The 25,975-nt window shown below is 34.4% G+C and overlaps 4 pseudogenes; all 4 read right to left on the bottom strand.

Moving 5' to 3' along the window:
* Positions 1-306: 306 nt before the first annotated feature.
* On the bottom strand, positions 307-3,797 carry LOC148939711 (6-phosphogluconate dehydrogenase, decarboxylating-like; annotated as a pseudogene).
* A 1,068-nt stretch (positions 3,798-4,865) lies between these two features.
* LOC148939712 (6-phosphogluconate dehydrogenase, decarboxylating pseudogene) lies at positions 4,866-5,567 on the bottom strand (annotated as a pseudogene).
* Positions 5,568-8,845: 3,278 nt separating this feature from the next.
* Positions 8,846-10,057, bottom strand: LOC148939713 (6-phosphogluconate dehydrogenase, decarboxylating-like; annotated as a pseudogene).
* A 511-nt stretch (positions 10,058-10,568) lies between these two features.
* Positions 10,569-11,855, bottom strand: LOC148939714 (6-phosphogluconate dehydrogenase, decarboxylating pseudogene; annotated as a pseudogene).
* Positions 11,856-25,975: the final 14,120 nt, after the last annotated feature.

Consider the following 25,975-nt stretch of genomic DNA (forward strand, 5'->3'; position numbering starts at 1 on the left):
TAGAGAGTATTTTTCTATTTTTTCAAAAATAGGGTAAATACTCTCAGGCTCCTAAATTTTGATGGGTATAAATAAACATGATAAAACTTGCATATTTAAAATCAACATAAAAATCCAATTCTTTTGATGTATCTATTGGTATCCAAATTCCGTTTTTAGTGTTTCGCTTACTATTGAGACGGGTCACTTTACCTATACAGTTTTTTTTACCACGAATTGTTTGATGACTTTGGGACGTGATAATCTTTTTCTAGGTTGCAAGCTACCACTGCAACCCGTATAAAGAAAACCTGTTGAACAAAAGAACTAAGCCAAATAATTGCTAAATGCTGTTTTTCCTCCAGTGCCAGTCCAATTGGTATGAATAAAAAACCCCAGGTTTGTCGTTTAGTTCGAATGTATGAGCTCCAAAGTAATCACGCTGTGCCTGTATAAGATTTGCAGGGAGGCGAGCCGATTGATACTCATCGTAAAAAGCTAATAGAGAAAAAAAGCTTGGAATAGGTATTCCCAAACGAGGAGCTTCAGATACAACTGTCCTCCAGGAACTTTGGCACTTGTGAATAGCACCCCGAAAGAAATATTCTAGCAACAAATTAGTCAATTCTGGATTCTTATCAAATTCTTTCTTGATAATACTAAGGAAAACACTTCTAATAATGCAGCCACCACGCCATATGAATGTAATATTACCATAGTTTAAGTTCTAGTTGAATACCATTGCTGTTTTGCTGAGTACCATATACCCTTTAGCGTACGAAACAATTTTTGATGCGTTTTTACGGGCACTTTTTACACATTTGCCAACTTAAAGTCGAAACTAAACTTCTATTAATTACAACTACGTGAGATGCTCTTGACTTGCAACGTTTATGACCGTCCTTTATGTATGCAACTGACGTCATCATAAAGTACTTACAGAACTCCCATTTACAGTATCGATCTTTTATGTATTATTGGCTACTTAATTTTGCTATAAGGCGTTGTCGTCTCTTACTAGGTTGCTAGCTACCGCTGCAACCCAGATGCACAAATTAAAATGTACAAGGATGTAATAAAAAATTTAACTTCATGACGTATATGTAACTTATATAATATAAGTGTCAGATAGTAGAGTGGTAACTATCCCTGCCTATAATTCGGAAGACCCGGGTTCAATTCTCCGTCATAGAAAATTTTTAATATATTGAATTGAAAGCAGTATCTATTTAATTTAAAGTTTAAATTTAAACTTAAACTTAACGTTTAAGTTTAAATTAAACTTAAAATTAAATTAAATTTAAACTTAACGTAGCTACCTTCTAGCTAAATATAATATTATTAATGTAAATTAATATAGGCAAGAGGTCGTTCTTTATCATAATAAATAAAGATATTATATTTAAAATTTTCATAAATTATTCTAGTGTCAGTTAACTGATAAATTTATGTTAAAACCCCCTCAAAAATTTCTCCATTTCCATGATAATGGATAATTATATAAAAAAAACCTAATTGACAACTACCATTGATAATAAACTGTATCGGTTCTTTATGTAAAAAATAAAATCTCTTGTCGAAAGATAAACGTGTATAAATATATGGTTATACGAGAAAAATCCATCCCTTTGTATCTTTTCAACAAATTGTAAACAGTAACCTTTTCAATACGATTATAATAATTTTATTATAATCGCGAAATAATAACTGATATGAGCTTGAAACCTCTATAATATGGTTTTCTGATACATGGAATCTGATGCCGTGATTTTCATTAAGATTTTATTAGTTTTAGGGGGTGTTTTTACCTCTTTTTTAAAATAGGGCAAATTTTCTCAGGCTCTTAACTCATGATGGGTATAAAACAAAACTTGATGAAACTTAAATATTTAAAATTAAAACAAAGATTCGATTCTTTTCATGTATCTATTGGTATCAAAATTCCGCTTTTAGAGTTTTGGTTACAATATAGACGGGTCGCTCTTACTATACAGTTCGTTCCCACGAATTCTATTTCATGACTGATACTACCTTGTCAAAGCTTGCTCATATTATTGCTCGTTTATCCCTGTCCCACATGTTTTAAAATTTTCAGGTATTTTACCGGTTTGAATTAAAAAACTAAAATTATTGCACAGACATCATAAATATTTTTGCAGTTTGCAGTTAAATAAAATAATATATTTAAAATTTTCAGAAATTATTCTAGTTTCAATTAACAAATAATTTTTTTTTTTTAAACCCCCAAAAATTACTGCTTTTTACATAAAATTGCATAATTATATATAAAAATCCTAATTGACCAATACCATTTATGATGAACTATATCGGTCCTTGATGTATAAACAAAAACCAAATATATTTGAAAAGACTGCAGTATGATAATACATCAAAAATACAGTCTTTTTGACAAAATTAAATCTACTTAAAAAAAAAAATATTTTTAATTAAAAAAGGTACTACGATGCAGCAATTTCCTTTAAAATCAGTGATTATACAGCTCATTATGATTTTTCAGTGCCCAGCTAGTTGAGGAGTCAAATCAAGCGGAAAGAAAAAAAAGATGCCGTTAGTGGAGAAAATCTTGGTTAAAGTCAATTTTCTTGATTTTCAAGTCAACATATTTTCCTTATTATTTAAGTCAAGGGACGGTAAGTTTGCTGCATAGAGGTTTTGGACAAGGCTTGATTCCTGGAATACTAAATTTTTACTTGTGATGATTTCTTAAGAAACATAAAATAAATTTGTTCTTTACTATCATTTATAAAGATAAGTATGGGCTGCATCGTTTCCTATATTGTTTAGCTACAATGGACTGCAACTCGTTCCTTAATTTAATAACAACTAATTTTTTAACAACACAAACCCTCCGAAAACTACTGCATTTTACATAATAATGGTAAATTACATAAAATAAAAACCGTATTGACAAGCACCGTATATGATGAACTAAATTGGTCCTTTATGTAATGAAGACAAGTGATTAAAATGATGAAACTGCAGCTTTTTGTATAAAAAATGATTTCATTTTCAACATTCTAGCACCACTGGGTCGATACAGTCACACCTGGTAAAAAAAGACAAATAAACACGCATCCGTGATCTTTCTTCTGACAAAAATGCAAAATTCCACGTTTTTAGAGATGGTAGCTTGAAACCTCCACAGTAAGGTTCTTTGATACGCTGAATCTGATGGAGTGATTTTCAATAAGATTTTATGAATTTTAGAGAGGAAATTTCTATTTTTTCAAAAATAGGGAAAATACTCTCAGCCTCGTAACTTTTGATGGGTATACATAAACATGATGAAATTTTAAAACCATATTTAAAATCATATTTAAAAATCATGATACATATTTAAAATCAGCATGAAAATACAATTCTTTTGATGTATCTATTGGTATCAAAATTCCGTTTTTAGAGTTTCGGTTACTATTGAGACGGGTTTCCTTATCCACGAATGTTTTCTTATCATCTTCAAATTTACTGTCAGGTCCATTAAGTAATTTGCATGCAGAAACATGTTCATCTTCCAAGGAAGATAAAGAGCGAGCATAAAGAGATTCTCCTGTGAGAGTAACTGGAATTCCATATTGAACGGATGCAATAGTAGTCCATTTTCCCGTTCCTTTCTTACCAGCTGAATCACGAATCTTTTCTAACAGGTTATCACCATTCTCCTTGAAATTGAAAATATTTCTTTAAATTTTAATGAGAAAGGAATCCAATTTCCCATGGTTCCAATCATCGAACACTTTACTCATTTCTTCTTGATCCATTCTCAGTGCATCTTTCAAAAATGAATGAGCATCACACATGCCCTGCATATCCCCGTATTCTATACCATGATGAACCCTATTCACAAAATGACCACCTTCTCCGTCACTGGATTTAACATAATTTGTTCTTTATTGTAAATTTTATTCTTCAGATATTTTAAAATATCCTACATGGTCTAGTGGTAAGGATAGCCGGCTTTCAGCCATTTCTCCAAAATTTGATTCCTGGCATGCTAAATTTTTACTTATGATGATTTCTTAAGAAACATAATTAAAATAAATTTGTGCTATCATTTCTAAGGAGAAGTATGCGCTGCATGGTCTACAGCTCGTTCTATAATGTTATAACAAATAATTTTCTTGTTAAAACCCTCCAAAAATTACCGCATTTTACATAATAATGGTAAATTATATAAATAAACCGTATTGACAAGCACCATATATGATGAATTATATTGGTCCTTTATGTAATGAAGATAAGTGATAAAAGTGATAAAAATTTAGTTTTTTGTATAAGAAATTTTTCTACTTTTCTATTAAAAATGTACTAGAACTTTTAATGAGCCCTCTTCCAATATTCTAGCACCACTGGGTCGATACAATAACCCCAGGTAAAAAAGGCAAATAAACACGCATCCGTGATCTTTCTTCTGCATGTTACATAATATACGAAAATCATATTAGAAAAACCTAATTGACAAATACCATTTATGATGAACTATATCGGTCCTTTATGTATAAACAAAAATCAACTATCTTTGAAAAGACTGCAGTATTAAAATAAATCAAAATTGCAGCTTTTTGACAAAATCGATTTTACTTTAAAAATATCTTATTTTTAATTACAAAAGGTACTAGATGCAGCAATGTCCTTTAAAATGAGCGATTATACAGCTCATTATGATTTAACAGTGCCCAGCTAGTTGAGTGCCCAACTACCACTGCAACCCGTATAAAGAAAATCTGTTCAACAAAAGAACTGAGCCAAAAAATTGCTAGATGCTGTCTTTCCTCCAGTTCCAGTCCTAGTTCGTAGGTATGAGCTCCAAAGTAATCACGTTGTGCCTGTATAAGATTGGCAGGGAGGCGAGCCGATCTATACCCATCTTAGAAAGCTGATGCAGTAAAAAAGGTTGGAATAGGTATCCCCAAACGAGCAGCTTCAGATACAACTGTCCTCCAGGAACTTTGGCACTTGTGAATAGCACCCCGAAAGCAATCATCTAACAACAAATTAGTCAATTCTGGATTCTTATCAATTTCTTTCTTGATATAACTAAGGAAAACACTTCTAATAATGCAGCCGCCACGCCACATGAGTGCAATATAACCATAGTACAAGTTACAGTTGAATACCTTGGCTGCTTCTCTGAGTAACATATACAGTTGAGCGTACGAAACAATTTTTGATGCATAGAGAGCCTTGCGGATATGTTCCACGAACGTTTCCTTATCGCCTTCAAATTTACTGTCAGGTCCATTAAGTAATTTGCATGCGGCAACACGTTCATCTTCCAAGGAAGATAAAGAGCGAGCATAAACAGATTCTCCTATGAGAGTAACTGGAATTCCATATTGGAAGGACGCAATAGTAGTCCATTTTCCCGTTCCTTTCTGACCAGCTGAATCACAAATCTTTTCTAACAGGTAATCATCTTTCTCCTTCAATTTGAAAATATTTTTCGAAATTTCAATGAGAAAGGAATCCAAATCCCCATGGTTCCAATCATCAAACAATTTACTCATTTGCTCTTGATCCATTCTCAGTGCATATTTCAAAATTGAAAAAGTATCACATATGAGCTTCATATCCCCGTATTCAACATCATTATGGACCATTTTTACAAAATGACCAGCTCCTCCCTCACCGGACTTAATATAATTTGTTATTTAACATAAATTTTATTAGTCAGATATTTAAAATATCCTACATGGTCTAGTGGTAAGGATAACTGGCTCTCAGTCATTTCTCCCAAATTTGATTCCCGGCATGCTAAATTTTAACTTATGATAATTTCTTAAAAAACAATTTTAAAATAAATATGTGGTATACTATCATTTCTAAGGATTAGTATGCGCTGAATGGACTACAGCTCGTTCCTTAATGAAATAATATATACATTTTTTGTTAAAACCCTTCCAAAAATTGCTACATTTTACATAATAATGGTAAATTACATGCATAAACCGTATTGACAAGCACCATATATAATGAACTATATTGGTCCTTTATGTAATGAAGACAAGGGATAAAAGTGATAAAAATGTAGTTCTTTGTATAAGAAATTATTCAATTTTTTATAAAAAAAATGCACTAGAACTTTTAATGAGCCCTCTTCCAACACTCTAGCACCACTGGGTCGATACAATCACGCCCGGTAAAAAAAGGCAAATAAACACGCTTCTGTGATCTTTCATCTGACAAAAAATACAAAATTTCAACTTTTTAGAGATTGGATCTTGAAACCTCTACAGTATGGTTTTCGGGTGTGCTGAATCTGATAGTGCGATTTTCATTAAGATTCAATGACTTTCAAAGGGTGTTTTTCAATTTTTTCAATAATAATGCATATACTCTCAGGCTTGTAACTTTTGATGGGTATAACTTAACTTGATGAAACTTCTATATTTAAAATCAGCATAAATATTCAATTCTTTTGTTGTATATATTGGTATCAAAATTCTGTTTTGGGAGTTTCTGTTACTATTGAGACGGGTCACTCTTACCATACAGTTTGTTTCCACGAACTGTTTGATGACTATGGGACGAGATAATCTATTTCTAGGTTGCGATCTACCGCCGCAACGCATGTAAGGAAAACCTTTTGAACAAAAGAATGCAATATCACTATAGTTATAGTTCCAGTTGAAGACCTTTGCTGCTTCTCTGAGTAGCATATACCATTGAGTGTACGAAACAATTTTTGATGCATAGAGAGTCTTGCGGATATGTTCCACGACTGTTTTCTTATCGCCTTCAAATTTACTTTCAGGTCCATTAAGTAGTTTGCATGCAGCAATACGTTCATCTTCCAGGGAAGATGAGCAAGCTTAAACAGATTCTCAGGAATTCCAAATTGGAAGGATGCAATAGTAGTCAATTTTCCTGTTCCTTTCTGACCATCTGAATCAAAAATCATTTATAACAGGTAATCACCATTCTCCTTGAATTTGAAAATATTTCTCGAAATTTCAATGAGAAAGAAAACCAATTCTCATTTCCACTTGATCTATTCTTAGTGCATCTTTCAAACATTTCTCCCAAATTTGATTCCCGGCATGCTAATTTTTTACTTATAATGATTTTTTAAGAAACGTAATTAAAATATATTTGTGCTATACTATCAAATCTAAGGATAAGTATGTGCTTCATGGACTACAGCTCGTTCCTTAATGTAATAAATTAAAAAAACTTCCAGCAGAAATTTATTCATTAATTTAAATTAATACCAGCACTAAATTTATTTATTAATTTACATTAATATCTTTTGTATGTTTGTTTGCGTTGATTTTTTATTTTATGACTGTTTGATTGTTTGTATGCCCCCAAGGCATAACTTACAATGCCTAACTACATGCCCTGGTGGGCTGTTTCAATACCGGAGATTTTGTTATCAGAACTTTGAACTATTTTAACAAAATATCTATTTCAAAACTTTTATGTCATGCATTTAGGGCGTGGAGGAGGATGGGTTGGGGAGGGTCTAGTGGCCCTCCAATCTCTTTTGACTCTTAAAAAGTGAACAACAACTTTCAATTTCCAATCAAATGAGCCTTCTCAATTGAATGAACCAGTTTTGAAGTTTCTACGACAACGCCTTCTATTAAAACCTAATATGCCCCCAGGGCATAAGTTAAAACCCTTGCCCTGAGGGTTGTGGGGGATTGTCCTCCTCAAAAACATATTTTATCTGGAAATCAATTACGCTGAACAAAATCGCCATCTCAAAATTTTGATTGGATGTGTTTGAGGCAATGATGGGCGTGGGGGGGATGTAGTTGCTGTCCAATCACTTTCAACTATTAAAAAGGGCACTATACTTTGAATTTGCAATCTAATGAGCCTTTTTTGATGTTTCTACGACAATGCCTTCTATAAAAACCTTATATGCCCCACGGCATAGCTTAAAACCCTTGCCTTGAGGGTTGTGGAGGAGTGTCCTCCTTCAAAATATATTTTCTATCTGGAAATCAACTAAGCTGAACAAAATGGCTATCTCAAATTTTTGATTGGATGTGATTGGGGAAATGAAGGGCGTAGGGGGGTTCTAGTTGCCCTCCAATCACTTTCGAGGGCAGTAGCCCTTTGAATTTCCAATCGAATGAGCCAGTTTTGAAGTTTCTACGACATCGCCTTCTATTAAAACCTAATATGCCCCCAGGGCATAAGTTAAAACCCTTGCCTTGAGGGTTGTGAGGGAGTTTCCTCCTCAAAAATATATTTTCTATCAGGAAATCATTTACGCTGAACAAAATGGCTATCTCAAAATTTTGATTGGACGTATTCGGGGGAAGGATGGGCGTGGGGGGGGCTAGTTGCCCTCCAATAATTTATGACTGTTAAAAAGGCAGTAGAACTCCCGATTTTCAATCGAATGAGCCCCTTTTGAAGTTTCTATGACGACCCCTTCCATATGAAGTGGCTCTGGGAAAAAATGATAAATAAATAAATAATAAAACATTGGAGCCGTATGGCCTTTATCATAGGCAACGCTACAGCGTTGCCTCTGATAACAAATGAGTTTTTTGTTATTTTTTGATAACAAATGAGTTTTTGTGAATTTTTGAGATTATTTTTCTATTTTTTCAAAAATAGGGCAAATACTCTCAGGGTCGTAACTTTTGATGGGTATACATACACATAATAACATTGCATATTTAAAATCAGCATGAAAATCCAATTTTTTTAATGTATCTATTGGTATCAAAATTCCGTTTTTAGAGTTTCGGTTACTATTGAGACGGGTCACTTTAGATATAGAGTTTTTTACCATGAACTGTTTGATGACAATGGGAAGTGATAATCTCCTTCTAGGTTGCAAACTACCACTGCATCCCGTATAAACAAAACCTGTTGAACAAAAGAACTAAGCCAAGTAATTTCTAGATGCTGTTTATCCTCCAGTTCCAGTCCAATTGCTATAATTAAAAACCCCAGGTTTGTCGTTTAGTTCGTAGGTATGAGCTCCAAAGTAATCACGCTGTGCCTGTATATGATTGGCAGGGAGGCGAGCCAATCTATACCCATCGTAAAAAGCTAATGCAGTAAAAAATAAGTTGGAATAGGAATCCCCAAACGAGCAGCTTCAGATACAACTGTCCTCCAGGCACTTTGGCACTTGTGAATAGCACCCTGAAAGAAATCATCTAACAACAAATTAGTCAATTCTGTATTCTTATCAAATACCTTCTTGTTATAACTAAGGAAAACACTTCTAATAATGCAGCCGCCACGCCACATGAGTGCAATATAACCATAGTTCAAGTTCCAGTTGAACACCTTTGCTGCTTCTCTGAGTAGCATATACCCTTGAGCGTACGAAACAATTTTTAATGCATAAAGAGCCTTGCGGATATGTTCCACGAATGATTCCTTATCGCCTTCAAATTTACTGTCAGGTCCATTAAGTTGTTTGTGTAGCGATAAAAATTTTATGGGACTGGGCTTAATTATGGTCATAAATATTGACTGCGTCAAATCTAATATCCTATTTTAAAGCTGCAAACTTACACCTTATAAGTTCTCCGATAGCACCGCGTATAGCGCTAAAGATTGTGCCACCAAGGCCTGCGCCATAGCAATGGGGAGTGAAGTAAATCCATGAGCGCGCCACCCTCAATTATTGAGAAAAAATAAAATGTGTAGCCATATAAATGTGACCTCTTTTCCTCGAGCTATCTGGAGATCAGATTCCTGGGAACGTACCTTGGAGATTTGCGGACTAATTACCTGTTGGTAGACTAGATACAGACATTATGAGAGTAACTGGAATTCCATATTGAACGGATGCAATAGTAGTCCACTTTTTCGTTCCTTTGTGACCAGCTGAACCACGAATCTTTTCTAACCGGTTATCACCATTCTCCTTAAATTTGAAAATATTTCTGGAAATTTCAATGAGAAAGGAATCCAATTCCCCATGGTTCTAATCACCGAACATTTACTCATCTCCTCTTGATCCATTCTCAGTGCATCTTTCAAAAATGAATAAGCATCATATGACCTGCACATCCCCGTATTCAATACCATTATGAACCATCTTCACAAAATGACCAGCTCCTCCGTCACCGGATTTAACATAATTTGTTCTTTAACGTAAGATATTTTGAAATATCCTACATGGTCCTATGGTAAGGATAGCCGGCTCTCAGCCATTTCTCCCAAATTTGAATCCCGGCATGCTAAACTTTTACTTATGATGATTTCTTAAGAAGCATAATTAAAATAAATTTGTGCTATACTATCATTTCTAAGGATACGTTTTTAGAGATAGGAGCTTGAAACCTCTACAGTAAGGTTTTCTGAAATGCTGAATAATGCAAATATTCTCAGGCTCGTAACTTTTGATGGGTATAAATAAACTTGATGAAACTGGCATATTTAAAATCAGCATAAAAATTCAATTATTTTGATGTATCTATTGGTATCAAAATTCCGTTTTTGGAGTTTCTCTTACTATTGAGACGGGTCACTCTTACCATACAGTGTGTTTCCACGAACTGTTTGATGACTATGGGACGTGATAGCCTCTTTCTAGATTGCCAACTACCACTGCAACGCGTATAAAGAAAACCTTTTAAACAAAAGAATTAAGCCAAATAATTACTAGATGCTGTTTTTCCACCAGTTCCAGTCCAATTTGTATGAATAAAAACCCCAGGTTTTTCGTTTAGTTCGTAGGTATGAGCTCCAAAGTAATCATGTTGTGCCTTTATAAGATTGGCAGGGAGGCGAGCCGATCTATACCCATCGTAAAAAGCTAATGCAGTATAAAAGGTTGGAATAGGTATCCCCAAACGAGCAGCTTCAGATACAACTGTCCTCCAGAAATTTTGGCACTTGTGAATTGCACCCCAAAACAAATCATCTAACAACAAATTAGTCAATTCCGGATTCTTATCAAATGCCTTCTTGATCTTACTAAGGAAAACACTTCTAATAATGCAGCCGCCAGGCCACATGAGTGCAATATCACCATAGTTCAAGTTGAATATCTTTGCTGCTTCTCAGAGTAGCATATACCCTTGAGCATAGGAAACAATTTTCGATGCATAAAGAGCCTTGCGGATATGTTCCACGAAAGTTTCCTTATCACCTTCAAATTTACTGTCAGGTCCATTAAGTAATTTGCATGCAGCAACACGCTCATCTTTCAAGGAAGATAAAGAGCGAGCATAAACAGATTCTCCTATGAGAGTAACTGGAATTCCGTATTGTAAGGATGCAATAGCAGTCCATTTTCCCGTTCCTTTCTGACCAGCTGAATCACAAATTTTTTCTAACAGGTAATCACCATTGTCCTTGAATTTGAGAATATTTCTTGAAATTTCAATGAGAAAGGAATCCAATTCCCCATTGTTCCAATCATCGAACACTTTACTCATTTCCTCTTGATCCATTCTCAGTGCATCTTTCAATAATGAATAAGCTTCACATATGAGCTGCATATCCCCGTATTCAATACCATTATGAACCATCTTCACAAAATGACCAGCTCCTCCATCACCAACCCAATCGCAACATGGTTCGCCATCGGCTATAGCTGCAATACTCTGGAATATATTTTTAATATGAGGCCAGGCATCTGGATTTCCACCAGGCATCAGTGAAGGGCCATACTGGGCCCCTTCTTCACCACCTGAAACCCCAGATCCCACAAAAGGAATGCCCTTTTCTTTCAAGTCCTTGCAACGCCTGTTTGAATCTTGATATTCTGAGTTGCCGCCATCTATAATAATATCCCCAGGTTCTAACAAAGGTACTAATTGATTAACGAAGTTATCAACTGCTTCTCCTGCTTTCACCAACATCATGACTCGCCGAGGTTTTTTCAACTTGGCCACCATTTCGGTTAAGCTATGAGCACCTATCCGATTTTTTAATTATCAACGACACATTTCTAACTAACTACTTTCAAGTTAAGGCAATTGTCCAAAAAATCAGAAAAAACCATGGGATTTTCACGAACCGTCTTATGAACTCATTTAGTTCACCCATTTTTGCCTTTTTAAGCCCCCCACCAACAAAAAATTTCCCTCGCACGTGCCAGGTGATGTAAAACCTAAACTCCAACATTTCTTCATCTTAATTGACTTTAGAAATATCATGCAAAATATACGAGCGAATCAGGTGTTACAATCCTTTTGTTTGTCTGATTTTAGCATCTAATTTTTTAATTATCAATGACGCACTTCTAAGAAACTATTTTCAAATTATGGCAATTGTCCACAAAATCATAAAATACTTTGGGATTTTCATGAATCGTCTTATAAACTCATGTATTTCAACCATGTTTGCCTTTTTTAACCCACCACCAACAAAAAATTTCCCTCGCACGTGCCTGGTGATGTAAAACCTACCCTCTGACATTTCCTCATCTTAATTGACTTTAGAAATATCATGCAAAATTAACGAGCCAATCAGGTGTTACAATCCTTTGTTGGTCTGCGTTTAGCATCCGATTTTTTAATTATCAACGACGCAATTCTAACAAACTACTCTCAAGATAAGGCAATTGTCCAAAAAATCAGAAGAAAACTTGGGATTTTCACGAACCGTCTTACAAACTCATGTAGATCACCCATTTTTGCATTTTTAAGCCCCCCACCAAAAACAATTTTCCTCGCACTTGATTGGTGATGTAAAACCTACACTATGACATTTCTTCTTCTTAATTGACTTTAGAAATATCATGCAAAATAAACGAGCCAATCAGGTGTTACAATCCTTTTGTTTGTCTGGGTTTAGCATTTGTGTTTTTAATTATTAACGACGCATTTCTAACAAACTGCTCTCAAGTTAAGGCCATTGTCCAAAAAATCAGAAAATAACTTGGTATTTTAATGAATCGTCTTATAAACTCAAGTAGTTCACCCATTGTTGCCTTTTTAAGCCCCCCACCAACAAAAAATTTCCCTTAAACTTTCTTGGTGATATCAAACCTACACTCCTACAATTCTTAATCTTAATTGAATTTAGAAATATCATGAAAAATATACGAGACAATAAGGTATTACACTCCTTTTGTTGGTGTGAGTTTAGCATCCTATTTTTTAATTATCAAAGACGTATTTCTAACAAACTACTCTCAAGCTAAGGCACTTGTCCAAAAAATCAGAAAAAAACTTGGGATTTTCACGAATCGTCTTATAAACTCATGTAGTTCACCCATTTTTGCCTTTTTAAGCCCCCCACCAACAAAAAATTTCCCTCCCACGTGCCAGGTGATGTAAGACCTACACTCCGACATTTCTTCATCTTAATTGACTTTAAAAAATATCATGCAAAATATACGAGGCAATCAGGTGTTACAATCCTTTTGTTGTCTGATTTCAGAATCCGATTTTTTAATTATTAACAACACATTTCTAAAAAACTACTCTCAAAATATGGTACATGTCAAAAAAATAAGAAAAAAACCTATGGATTTTCACGAACAGTGTTATAAACTAATTTACTTCACCCATTTTTGCCTTTTTAAGCCCACCACCAGCAAAAATGTTCCCTCGTACGTGCCTGGTGATGTAAAACCTACACTCCGACATTTCTTCGTCTTAATTGACTTTAGAAATATCATGCAAAATATACGAGCCAATCAGGTGTTACAATCATTTTGTTTGTCTGAGTTTAGCATCGAATTTTTTAATTATCAACAAAGCATTTCTAACAATCTACTTTCAAGTTAACGCAATTGTCAAAAAAATCAGATAAAACCTTGGGATTTTCACGAACCGTCTTATAAACTCATGTAGTTCACCCATTTTTGCCTTTTTAAGCCACCCACGGAAAAAAATTTTCCCTCGCACGTGCCTGGTGATGTAAAACCTACACTCCGACATTTCTTCATCTTAATTGACTTTAGAAAATATCATGCAAAATATACATCCCTAGTAGAAGTTAAAATCCTTGATATTTTCTTAGCCCAGAATATGATTTTTGAATTATCGATGAAGCATTTCTAGCATAATAGGCACAAGTTAAGGCACTAGGACAAAAAATCAGGCGCTTCCTTGGGGATCTAACGAACTATCTAATAAACTCCTCTCAAGTTAAGGCAATTGTCCAAAAAATCAGAAAAAACACTGGGATTTTCACGAACCGTCTTATAAACTCATGTACTTCACCCATTTTTGCCTTTTTAAGCCCCCCACCAGCAAAAAGTTTCCCTCGCACGTGCCTGGTGATGTAAAACCTACACTCCGACATTTCTTCATCTTAATTGACTTTAGAAATATCATGCAAAATATACGAGCAGATCAGGTGATACAATCCTTTATTTTGTCTGAGTTTAGCATTCAATTTTTTAATTATGAATGAGGCAGTTCTAACCAAATACATTGAATTTAAGGCAATTCTCTAAACCAGTAGAAGCTAACTGGAGATTTTTACGAATCGCTTCGTAAACACATTTCTTTCGCCCAATTTTGCCGTTTTAAGCCCCCCACCAACAAAAAATTTCTCTCGCTTGAGCCTGATGTTGTCAACCCTACACTCGTACATTTCTTCATCTTATTTGACTTTAGAAATATCAAGCAAAATATACGAGGCAATCAGGTGTTATAGTAATTTTGTTTGTCTGTGTTTAACATAGAATTTTTTAATTAGCAACAAAGCATTTCTAACACACTAATTTCATGTTAACGCTCTTGTCTTAAACATAAGAAACAAATGTGAAATTTTTACGAACCGCCTTATAAACACATGTAGTTCGCCTGTCTTTGCCTTATTAATCACCCCACCGACAAAAAATTTCCCTCGCCTATATCTGGTGTTGTCAAACCTATACTCCTACATTTCTTCATCTTAATTGACTTTAGAAAATATCATGTAAAATAGACGAGCCAATCAGGTGTTACAATCCTTTTGTGTGTCTGAGTTTAGCATCCGAATTTTTAATTATCACCAAAGCATTTCTAACAAACTACTCTCAAGTTAAGGCAATTGTCCAAAAAATCAGAAAAAACCTTGGGATTTTCACGAACCGTCTTATAAACTACTCTCAAGTTAAGGCAAATGTCCAAAAAATCAGAAAAAACATTGGGATTTTCACAAAACCGTCTTATAAACTCATGTAGTTCACCCATTTTTGCCTTTTTAAGCCCCCCACCAACAAAAAATTTCCCTCGCACGTGCCTGGTGATGTAAAACCTACACTCCGACTACACTCTTCATCTTAATTGACTTTAGAAATATCATGCAAAATATACGAGCCAATCAGGTGTTACAATCCTTTTGTTTGTTTGGGTTTAGCATCCAAATTTTTAATTATCAACGACGCATTTCTAACAAACTACTCTCAAGTTAAGGCAATTGTCCAAAAAATCAGAAAAAAACCTTGGGATTTTCACGAACCGTCTTATAAACTCATGTAGTTCACCCATTTTTGCCTTTTTAAGCCCCCCACCAACAAAAAATTCCCTCGCATGTGCCTGGTGATTTAAAACCTACACACCGACATTTCTTCATCTTAATTGACTTTAGAAATATCATGCAAAATATAAGAGCTAATCAGATGTTACAATCCTTTTGTTTGTCTGAGTTTAGCATGCGATTTTTTAATTATCAACGACGCATTTCTAGTAAACTACTCTTAAGTTAAGGAAATTGTCCAACAAATCGGAAGAAACCTTGATCTTTTAACGAACCGACTGATAAACTCATCTAGTTCACCCAGTTTTGCCTTTTTCAGCCCCCCACCACAAAAAAAAAACCCACCCACGTGCCTGGTGATGTAAAACCTACACTACGACATTTCTTCATCTTAATTAACTTTAGAAATATCATACAAAATATACGAGCCAATCAGGTGTTACAATCCTTTTGTTTGTCTGAGTTTAGCATCCAATTTTTTAATTATCGATGACACATTTCTAACAAACTTCTCTCAAGTTAAGGCAATTGTCCAAAAAAATCAGAAAAAAACTTGGGATTTTAATGAACCGTATTAAAAACCCAAGTAGTTCACCCATTTTTGCCTTTTTAAGACCCCCACCAACAAAACATTTCCCTTGCACTTGCCTGGTGATCTCAACCCTTAACTCCGACATTTCTTCATCTAAAGGGACTTTGGAAATATCATGCAAAATATACGAGGAAATCAGGTGTTAAAATCCTTTTGTTTGTCTGAGTTTAGCATCCGATTTTTTAATTATCAACGACGCATTTCTAACAAATTGCTCTAAAGTTAAGGCAATTGTCCAAAAAATCAGAAAAAAACTTGGGATTTTCACGAACCGTCTTATAAACTTATGTAGTTCAGCCATTTTATGCCTTTTTGAGCCCCCTCACCAACAAAAAAATTCCCTCTCTTAAGGCTGGGTATTTCAAACCTACACTCTGACAGTTTTTAATCTTAATAGACTTTAGAAATATCGTAAAATATATACGAGCCAATCAGATATTATACATTTTGTGTTTTTCTTAGATCATCATATGATTTATTAGTATCAACGACGTAATCCTAAAAAACTAGTCTCAAGTTAAGTCACTAGTCCAAAAACTAAGAAAAAATACTTGGAATTTTTCAGAACCGTCTTTTAAACTCATGTAGTATCACCCATTTTTGCCTTTTTAAGCCCCACCAACAAAAAAATTCCGTCGGACGTGCCTGGTGATGTCAAACCTACACTCCGACATTTCTTAATCATAATTGACTTTAGAAATATCGTGCAAAATATACTAGGCAATCAGGTGTTACAATCCTTTTGTTTGTCTGAGTTTAGCATCCGATTTTTCCGATTTTTTAACTATCAACGACGCATATCTAACAAACTACTCTCAAGTTAAGGCAATTGTCCAAAAAATCAGAAAAAACCTAGGGATTTTCACGAACCGTCTTATAAACTCATGTAGTTCACCCATTTTGCCTTTTTAAGCCCCCCACCAACAAAAAATTTCTCTCGCATTTGCCTGGTGATGTAAAACCTTCACTCCGACATTTCTTCATCTTAATGGACTTTAGAAATATCATGCAAAATATACGAGGAAATCAGGTGTTACAATCCTTTTGTTTGTCTGAGTTTAGAATAAGATTATTTAATTATCAACGACGCATTTCAAACAAAGTACTCTCAAGTTAAGGCAATTGTCCAAAATATCAGAAAAAACCTTGGGATTTTCACGAACAGTATCATAAACTCAAGTAGTTCTCCCAGTTTTTCCTTTTGAAGCCCCCCACCAACACAAAATTTCCCTCACACGTGGCTGGTGATGTAAAACCTAAACTTCGACATTTCTTCATCTTAATTGACTTTAGAAATAACATGCAAAATAAACGAGCCAATCAGGTGTTAAAATCCTTTTGTTTGTCTGAGTTTAGCATTCGATTTTTTAATTATCGACGACACATTTGTAACAAACTACTCTCAAGTTCAGAAAATTATCCAAAAAATCAGAAGCAGCCTTGATGCATCTACAGATTGACTTATTAACCTATTTCTTTCACTCAATTAGACCTTTTTAAGTCCCATACTAAACTCTTTTACCCTTGTATAAGCCGTGGGATTTCCAACCTAAGCTCCATCATTATTATATTAAATTGACTTTGGAAATATCATGCAAAATATACGAGCCAATCAGGTGTTACAATCCTTAAGTTTGTCTGAGTTTAGCATCCGATTTTTTTATTATCAACGACGCATTTCTAGCAAACTACTCTCAAGTTAAGGCAATTGTCCAAAAAATCAGAAAAACCTTGGGATTTTCACAAACCGTCTTATAAACTCATGTAGTTCACCCATTTTTGCCTTTTTAAACCCCCCACCAGCAACAAATTTCCCTCGCTCGTGCCTGGTGATGTAAAACCTACACTCCGACATTTCTTCATCTTAATTGACTTTAGAAATATCATGCAAAATATACGAACCAATCAGATATTGCAATGCTTTTGTTTTTCTTAGTTTAGCATCCGATTTTTTAATTATTAACGATGCATTTCTAACAAACTACTCTCAAGTTAATGCAATTGTCAAAAAAATCAGAAAAAACCTTGGGATTTTCACGAACCGTCTTATAAACTCATGTAGCTCACCCATTTTTACCTTTTTAAGCCCCCGCCAACAAAAAATTTCCCTCGCACGTGCCTGGTGATGTCAAACCTACACTCCGACATTTCTTCATCTTAATTGACTTTAGAAATATCATGCAAAATATACGATCAACTCCGTTGATAAAATCATTGTGTTTGTCTTATTTTAGCATCCGTTTTTTTAATTAGAAACAAGGCGTATCTAACAAACTAGTCTCAAGTTAAGGCAATTGTTCAAACAATCAGAAAAAAACTTGGGATTTTCACGAATCGTCTTATAAACTCATGTAGTTCACCCATTTTTGCCTTTTTAAGCCCACTACCAGCAAAAATGTTCCCTCGTACGTGCCTGGTGATGTCAAACCTACACTCCAACATTTTTTCGTCTTAATTGACTTTAGAAATATCTAGCACAATATGCGAGGCCACCAGATGTTACAATAATTTTGTTTATCTGAGTTGAGCATCCTATTTATTAATTATCAACGACGCATTTCTAAAAAAATACTTTCAAGTTAAGGCACTTGTCCAAAAAATCGGAAAAAACCATGGGATTTTCACGTGTAGCGATAAAGATTTATTATTTGTGTTGATACAAATTTCTCCGATAGCGCCGCTTATAGCGCTGGAGATTGTGTCAACTAGGCTAGCGCCGCTCTCAATTAATGAGAGAAAATTGAATATGTAGACATATAAATGTGGTCTCTTTTTTCTCGAGCAATCTGAAGATCAGATTCCTTTGGGAGCGTTTACCTTGGAGACTGGCGAACTAATTACCTATTATCGGACTAGACGCAGACATATAAATGAAATAAACACCTATAAAAAGACAATAGATTTATTGAACTTACATGCTTAGTTGTACAGCAACGGGTCAATTCAATGACAATAATGGTGACCGAGATTATTTGCGGTACTAATCGTTTTAGATCTGACTTCATATTCAAATTAAAAACACATTTACCCCACTCCCAAACGCAGTTCTTTCGTCCTGCGCTGTAGGGACTGCCTGCCATTGGACCAAGTGACCCAGGGACGCAAATCTTCGTCCAATAATCTCCTTAAGATTTTTCAGGTGATTCAGGAGCTCACACAGTTTTTTTGCCATTGAAACTTCCTTAGAAATATCGCGCTTAGCATTTTGTTTTGGCAACTAATTATCGTAGCGAAATTCGAACGACTAGCGCCGTTTTCTGACTGAAGCTAGAAATGCAATTTCTCTTTTTGCTGATTATGAATTTAGACTCTTGGAAGCGGTATTTGAACTTAATTAGCGGACGTTTAATTTCTGCCCTAATCATCTTTAGAAGGAAAGAATCTTATATTATAAATGTATGTTATTCTACTACTGATGCACATTACCCGACCTATTAAATACTAACGTCCTGTAAATAATAATTGCTCATTCGGATTGATTACCATTGCTTAATAATCCTTCTTTTTCTTATCTACATCCATATCTAAAATTCATCTCACGGACACCGAGAATTTACGTTTATAGGTTAGCTCCTATTTTAAAGATTTTTTTTTTCTGTATCTAAAACTGATTACTTTTATTTTTCAAATAAAGTATGAGCTATTCTTCTTTTACATTAGTTTTTTTTTTGCTGTCTATGACGTACTACATACTATCTACACAACGTTAAGTGAATAACATGATAATATTACACCTAATTCTAGTTGTGGTACATACATGAATGATTTATAAAATACAATATTTGGTTCATCACATTCACTGATGATATTAAAACACTTTCACTATTGGTTTTTTTTAATTGTCAAAAGTTATTAGGAAGTAACACTTGTAACTTCACATCTATTCGTCACCTTTTATGTCCTTAGCGTATTGCACCCTTCTGTTGTAAATTACTTCCCTTCACTCGTTTTGTCCTGGCATAAATTTTGAAGCACTTACGTTATGGTTTCTTCATGGAACTGTTTGAGTCTAGTTGTCTTCACACGGTAAGTTTTCCCTAATAGTCAACTGGAAAATGACCGTTAAATATCGTTCTAATGGTCAACTGGGAAATGATTCTTCCCACTACGGGTGTTGGTGTTTTTTTCTTCTCAGCATATCATTTTTAGGATTTTTGAGGCACATAGAGATTGTATTCTCGAGTAAAATTGTTCAGGTGTGCCTTTTGAAACGGATTGTCGTCATATTATAGTGACTCTCTTAATATATTGTCTTTCAATTCAAATCCAAACATCTTAAAATATTGTTTGAATTCTCACATCGTTTATCTTGTACTGCTCGATGGGGTTCTCATAATTAAAGTTTAAGGTGTCTTCAGTTTATGCTTCAAATATCTTAAAAAATCTTTAAGTGTCATTATCGTGTGCTGATCGATGGAGTTCTCAGAATTAAACTTCAAATTGTCTTTAATTTCGTCTTCAAATATATTCAAATGTCTTTAAGTGTCATTTAACTTTAAATATCGTTTAATATCGTTTAGCTTCAAATATCATCACTATACTGTCAAATTATTCTGGGGTCCATAGTGAGTATCAACAGCGATATCTACGTATTTATATCTTGTGTTGACCGATGGGTTTTTCAGCATTTATGTAATTATACATTTCGTTAAAGCACTTTATACTTAGGTTAAAATTTAGCGTCACCTGATATACAATATGGTTCACAGTCAAAGAAACGACGGTCAAAGGCAACTGTTGTTTTCGTAGACGAAGCTGGGATGATAGTTACCTGGAGTCATGGTGAGTACTCTTCGTTGGTTGAGATATGATGAAAATAGATGTTACTGGGCCGTATCTGTACTGGGGAGCTTATTGTAATACTCAATGACCAAAGTGTCCATTTACTTTCCTGTAATAAAAACAACGCGGCAGAATCACATGTTCTTTGAAGTAACTACACATACAATAATTCACGCATTAATTGGGTTATAATTTCTTAGCTATGAGACAGAATTACATAAATACACTAATATTAGTACTCACAATAAAAATTTAAAAATTTAAAATAGAGATGTTTTCAAATTTGTTTTGAGAACAGAAATATCGATATTAAATAAACATAATTTACCCTACATTATTAAGTTTGAGGTCTGTTTTTACAATATTTTTCATGCCTGCATTGTTCACGCAAGTCCGTGCTGTATAAGAATCGCATGTGCTGCGTCATAACCGCACGGTTTTACGCAAACGATACTACAATGGGGGAACAAGACATAACAAGGACGAGTGGAGACCTCTCTACCCACTCGTCTTCTATTGTCCTCCCTATTTCTAGGCTTAGACGTTCTCATGGGGTTCCGGGTTTAACGGCTGAAATGCAGAGGTCCTTAGTCTCAGGATTTTTCCGTAATTGCAAGTCAACATTGGTGCCTCATATTCGCTTTTCGAATAAGGTCATTAGATGCAGGATTTCCAAGCTTGCCTCCGTAGATTCCAGTTAATGCTTGTTAAATAACATAAGCATAATGAAGAACTGACAACAATATCTTTTTAGAAGGCTATTGTTTGAGAAAATCCTTCAGCACTAAATAAATAAATATTATATTAAAGTCTTATTAGAATCCGTTAAGCGAGAAACACCTTCACATTAATAGGGAATTCCTTGTGGGTTTTACTTAGTCGCCATTGGACAATCACAGGGTTTCAATCCATATATCTTAACTGGTTCAATAGTTTTAAAATTTTACATATTATTATTGAAATATAATTTTATATCCGCCGTGAAATTCTACATATAGACGTACCAATAGGTTGTTTGGTTATAGTTACCAATAGTTGGCTATTAGTACATATATTACTCGAGTAAGAAACACATGAATGAGCAATGTGTAGGCCTAAAATAATTATAATCTGCACTAAGATAAAATATTTCATATAATTAGATACTTCTGTACTGGTAGTTTTTTTTTGATTTTATAAAGCTGCCAGATATAAGGGTATAGCCTACTGAATTGCAATGTTTAAAAACTAAACTTCTTTTCAAAATACCCGACGCTCCGAATTAGTCGTGTTTACTTCAGCTAATAAAAACAAATTTGCTTTATCAAAATATACTGAAAACTGGCGGAAATTTTGTACGGGTATAATGGGGGGGGAAGAAATATACGTTTCAAGAGGAAATCTCTTTAGTATTCACCATATCAGAATTGGTTAATTTAATTTACATGTTGCTCAGATAGATTTCGCATGAACTGAAAAAAGGGAGAAACAGGAAAAAAAATTTGACAAAAATAAACGTTTGTCACTAAATGACGCAGTCTTTTTAAGTTAAATATAAACCTTAGTCTAACTTAAATAAATTATCAGGTTCTAAATAGTTTAATTGAGATAATTCAATTTTAATTAATAACTTATTGAGAAATTATATTTTAATAAATAATTAAAGTAAAAAATTGAGTACGAATTGATTATTAGAATAATCAAATAAGAATTTGACTGATATTTTAAGCAAGAAAAACGAACAAAACGGCAAGTAAAAAGGATGACTAAACACTAAAAACCTAAAAATAGAGCAAAACACGATTCAGATCAAGCTCTAGCTATGAATAGTGTCGGATTATCGAATTTTTTTAGTCAAGTTAGGCATATTTCATTTACTTTTGATTAATTTTCTTCATAGTTAAAAATTTTTTATTTTTTTTTCCAATCTTCACGTGGAAGGCAATTTCAGTAGGGATTATACGTCTTAGAAAACTATTATGCCCATTGTAGAGAGGAGATTTCGCCTTGTCTTAATCCATGTATAAGACCATTAGTAAATATATCACCGTCATCACCTTGCAGTTTTCTTATTGGTAGAAATTAAACGATTAGTAAAAATTTTTAGTTTTTTGTTTTTGATGACATTAATTTCTGTTTGGACCTGGGTCGAATTTTCGTAGAAATTCGAGGAGGCTTGAGTCAGTATAGGTAAGATATATTGTGACTGACTTGTGAAAATATGTCACAAAAATTAGAGCGCAAGATATGTCATAGATAAAACAATGAAATTAAAGAAAATTTTTGTCACAGAACTATAGAACAGTGATCTCTCTGTTATTGTATACGTCATAGATATAATATAATGAAATTAAATTTTTCGCCAAGGAGCTAAAGACATTAATGTCTCTGTTTCTCTTTGGAAGTAATGTTTAACACAGAGCTGTAGGACAGCATACGTCATTGATATAATATAATGAAATTAAAAAGCTTTTCTCTCCCTTTTTTTTCGCCTCGGAGCTATAAGAAAGTAAACTCTCTTTTTCTCTTTCAAAGCATTCAGATCCAAAAACGAAAATTTAGCTCACTGAAGTTTCTATTCAACCATTAAGTATTGTTTTGACTGGCCCTTATTGGCATAAGAATACTAATTTCTTGCGCTTGAAGGGCTGAAAAATGTCCCTACCTACGGTTGTGTAGGCACAAAAAAAATAAAAAAAAAAATAAATGGCCTTTTGTTACTCCCCGGGCTTACCACAAGACGTGGTCCAACACCATTTGTCGTTCTCAGTCGACCACGAGCTTCCTACCATTGGTTATTTTCTGTTCCAACCTCTCTATTATCCTTTGAAAGGGCATAAAAATAACACTAACAAAAATAAGACATCTAAAACTTAATCAAATCCTTAGTAACATAGACTAATTTAGTCTAAGGTGCGCGAAGTATAGCAATCAAGGATGCTTTTTGTTACAAAACATTGAACGTAGATTTAATTAAACTGAAGTACTAAGGTATGTCTTAAGTCAAGCTACAAAAATAAAACCTGCATATGCTCATTCTCTCTCGCTCTTAAATAAATAGAACAACATAAAAAGAAAATTGACATTTTCAAATAAGCAGTTTTTAAGAACAATAGAAAGACTTTTGACGACCTTTCTTAATTGTCTTGAATGGTATCTGTTTATAAAAAAGCAATAAGTTAAGTCTGATATTTGCCATCGTTACAAATAACCCATAAAATTAATAAGCGCAAATAACGCGGATATTTATCCACTAGGGGACCTAACGTGTGCGAGGGGAGTCCACCCCAGCAATACAAATGACACTCGACCAAAAAAAATATATTCATGTATTTTTAATTATTCTTTGTAAACAAGCATGAACACTGGCTTGTTTTACATCTACATGGCTCGATAGCAGCCATGGTTCAAAATTCAAATTTTCTTGTTCGCTCATTTTGCGGAGCTAATTCAGGATTTGAATTTTTTCTATCACCATTATTCAGATGAAGGTCATCTGTGTAGGTAAAGGAGACCCTTTTAAGACCTATCTCCCTACCTCCATTTTCTGTGATTAACGGTTTCTTTTGCCGAATTTCTCGCCTTATGCAGAGTTCCAGTCACAGCTGGGTAACAACTCTTTTTGTTTTGCTTCGTTCGGGGACTTTTGCTAAGCTTCCTAGGAGGTGTGCTTATGCCGCTGCCGCCCATGTTCGTAGTGCTAGCTACCACTGGCACCATTTATTGGGGTGTATGTGCGGGGTTACTACTTTTAAAGGCAAAAAAGAACGCAAAAAGATTGCTATGCCACTTACTCGAAGGGAAAGAGAACCCCTTGTCGGCCCTAATGTTAGTGAGATTCCCGCTCTTACCCCAACGGTTCTGCAAATATCGGGTTTGGTACTACCCTATTTACAGTATACCCTGTTCCAGGGTATGGTAACGCGATCGAGTGGTCAAACGGCCACTTTCTAAGGCCAAATGTACCCACCTTGGGTTACGGCTAGAAAATTTCTACTCTCTCCTTGGAGGTAATAACCCTCATTGTCAATATAATAATGACGGTGCCTTGTAGCTCTATTCCTACCCTACCTGGGTTACGGAAAATACTACACAGTTTGTAGAAAATACCCTACTTGTATTCTTCCAAGAGGGTCACAAATGTAATTAAAGAAACGAAAATAGGTCACTTATCTGAAAGGAAAAGAAACGGGGGTGGAATATAACAGACCCCATTTGCTACTATTATGCCTAAAATTCTTCTGTTTCTACCAACGTTTCATCGGTCCAGCTAGATTTTGTTTTTCTTTCTTTTATTTTATTCTTTCAATTCACGGTACAAATAGTTTATTATTTAGTAATATACGGCACTACTACATTGCATTTATTACTAACACTAAAAAAAATTACTAATTATACACTTGCTTCTACTTGTTAAAAACTGAATACTATTTTTTTTCTCATTTTACAATTCTTCATTGAGCCTTTTCTCCATTTTTCTATTGTACCCAACTCTTTGAGGGGATACAAATTTATTTCTAACAGCCAAAGTTCAAGCAAAGCTGCTCGAAGTTTTGCTAATTCGAGCACCACTAAAAGCGAAGTCCATTTACCTTCCTCCTTTGACAAAGCCATTTCTGTTTCAATATACAATATTTCAATATTTATTTTTTTTTTTGCGTTTATATCAACTTAAAATTTTACTTAACCTATTTTGGGGTAGGCTATTATCTCCTATGAGATATAAGGGGTTTACTGTCGTAGCCTAGCGGTTATAGGCCTAATCAATTTTCTTATATGTCTGTATCTTTCCAACAATTAAATTCAAATTACAAAGTTTAAATAGCCTAACTAGTTCGCAGTTTTCCTCCAATTTCCGACCCCGCCATTCTGTAGCGATAAAAGATTTATTTGTAGTTATTGAAAAATTTATTAATTGTGGCAATAGAAGATTCGCTATTACCGGAGGTAGAAACTTATCCGATAGCACCGCGTATAGCGCTGGAGGTTGGGTCGACTAGGCTACCACCTCTCTCAAATAATGGGAGAAAGTTGAATATGTAGACATACAAATGTGGCCTCTTCTTTCTTGAGCTATCTGGAGATCAGAGTCCTTTGGGAACGTTTACCTTGGACACTTACAAACTAATTATCCATTATTGGCCTAGATGCAAACTTATAAATGAAATAAACAACTATAAAAAGACAACAGATTTATTAAACTTACATGCTTGGTTGTACAGCAACGGGTCACTTCGATGCCAATAATAGTGACCGAGATTATTTGCGGTATTA

This window comes from Artemia sp. Qi Xiang Cuo, chromosome 21, assembly GCF_049724085.1.
Source record: "Artemia sp. Qi Xiang Cuo chromosome 21, ASM4972408v1, whole genome shotgun sequence".
In the NCBI taxonomy this organism is placed as follows: Eukaryota; Metazoa; Arthropoda; class Branchiopoda; order Anostraca; family Artemiidae; genus Artemia; species Artemia sp. Qi Xiang Cuo.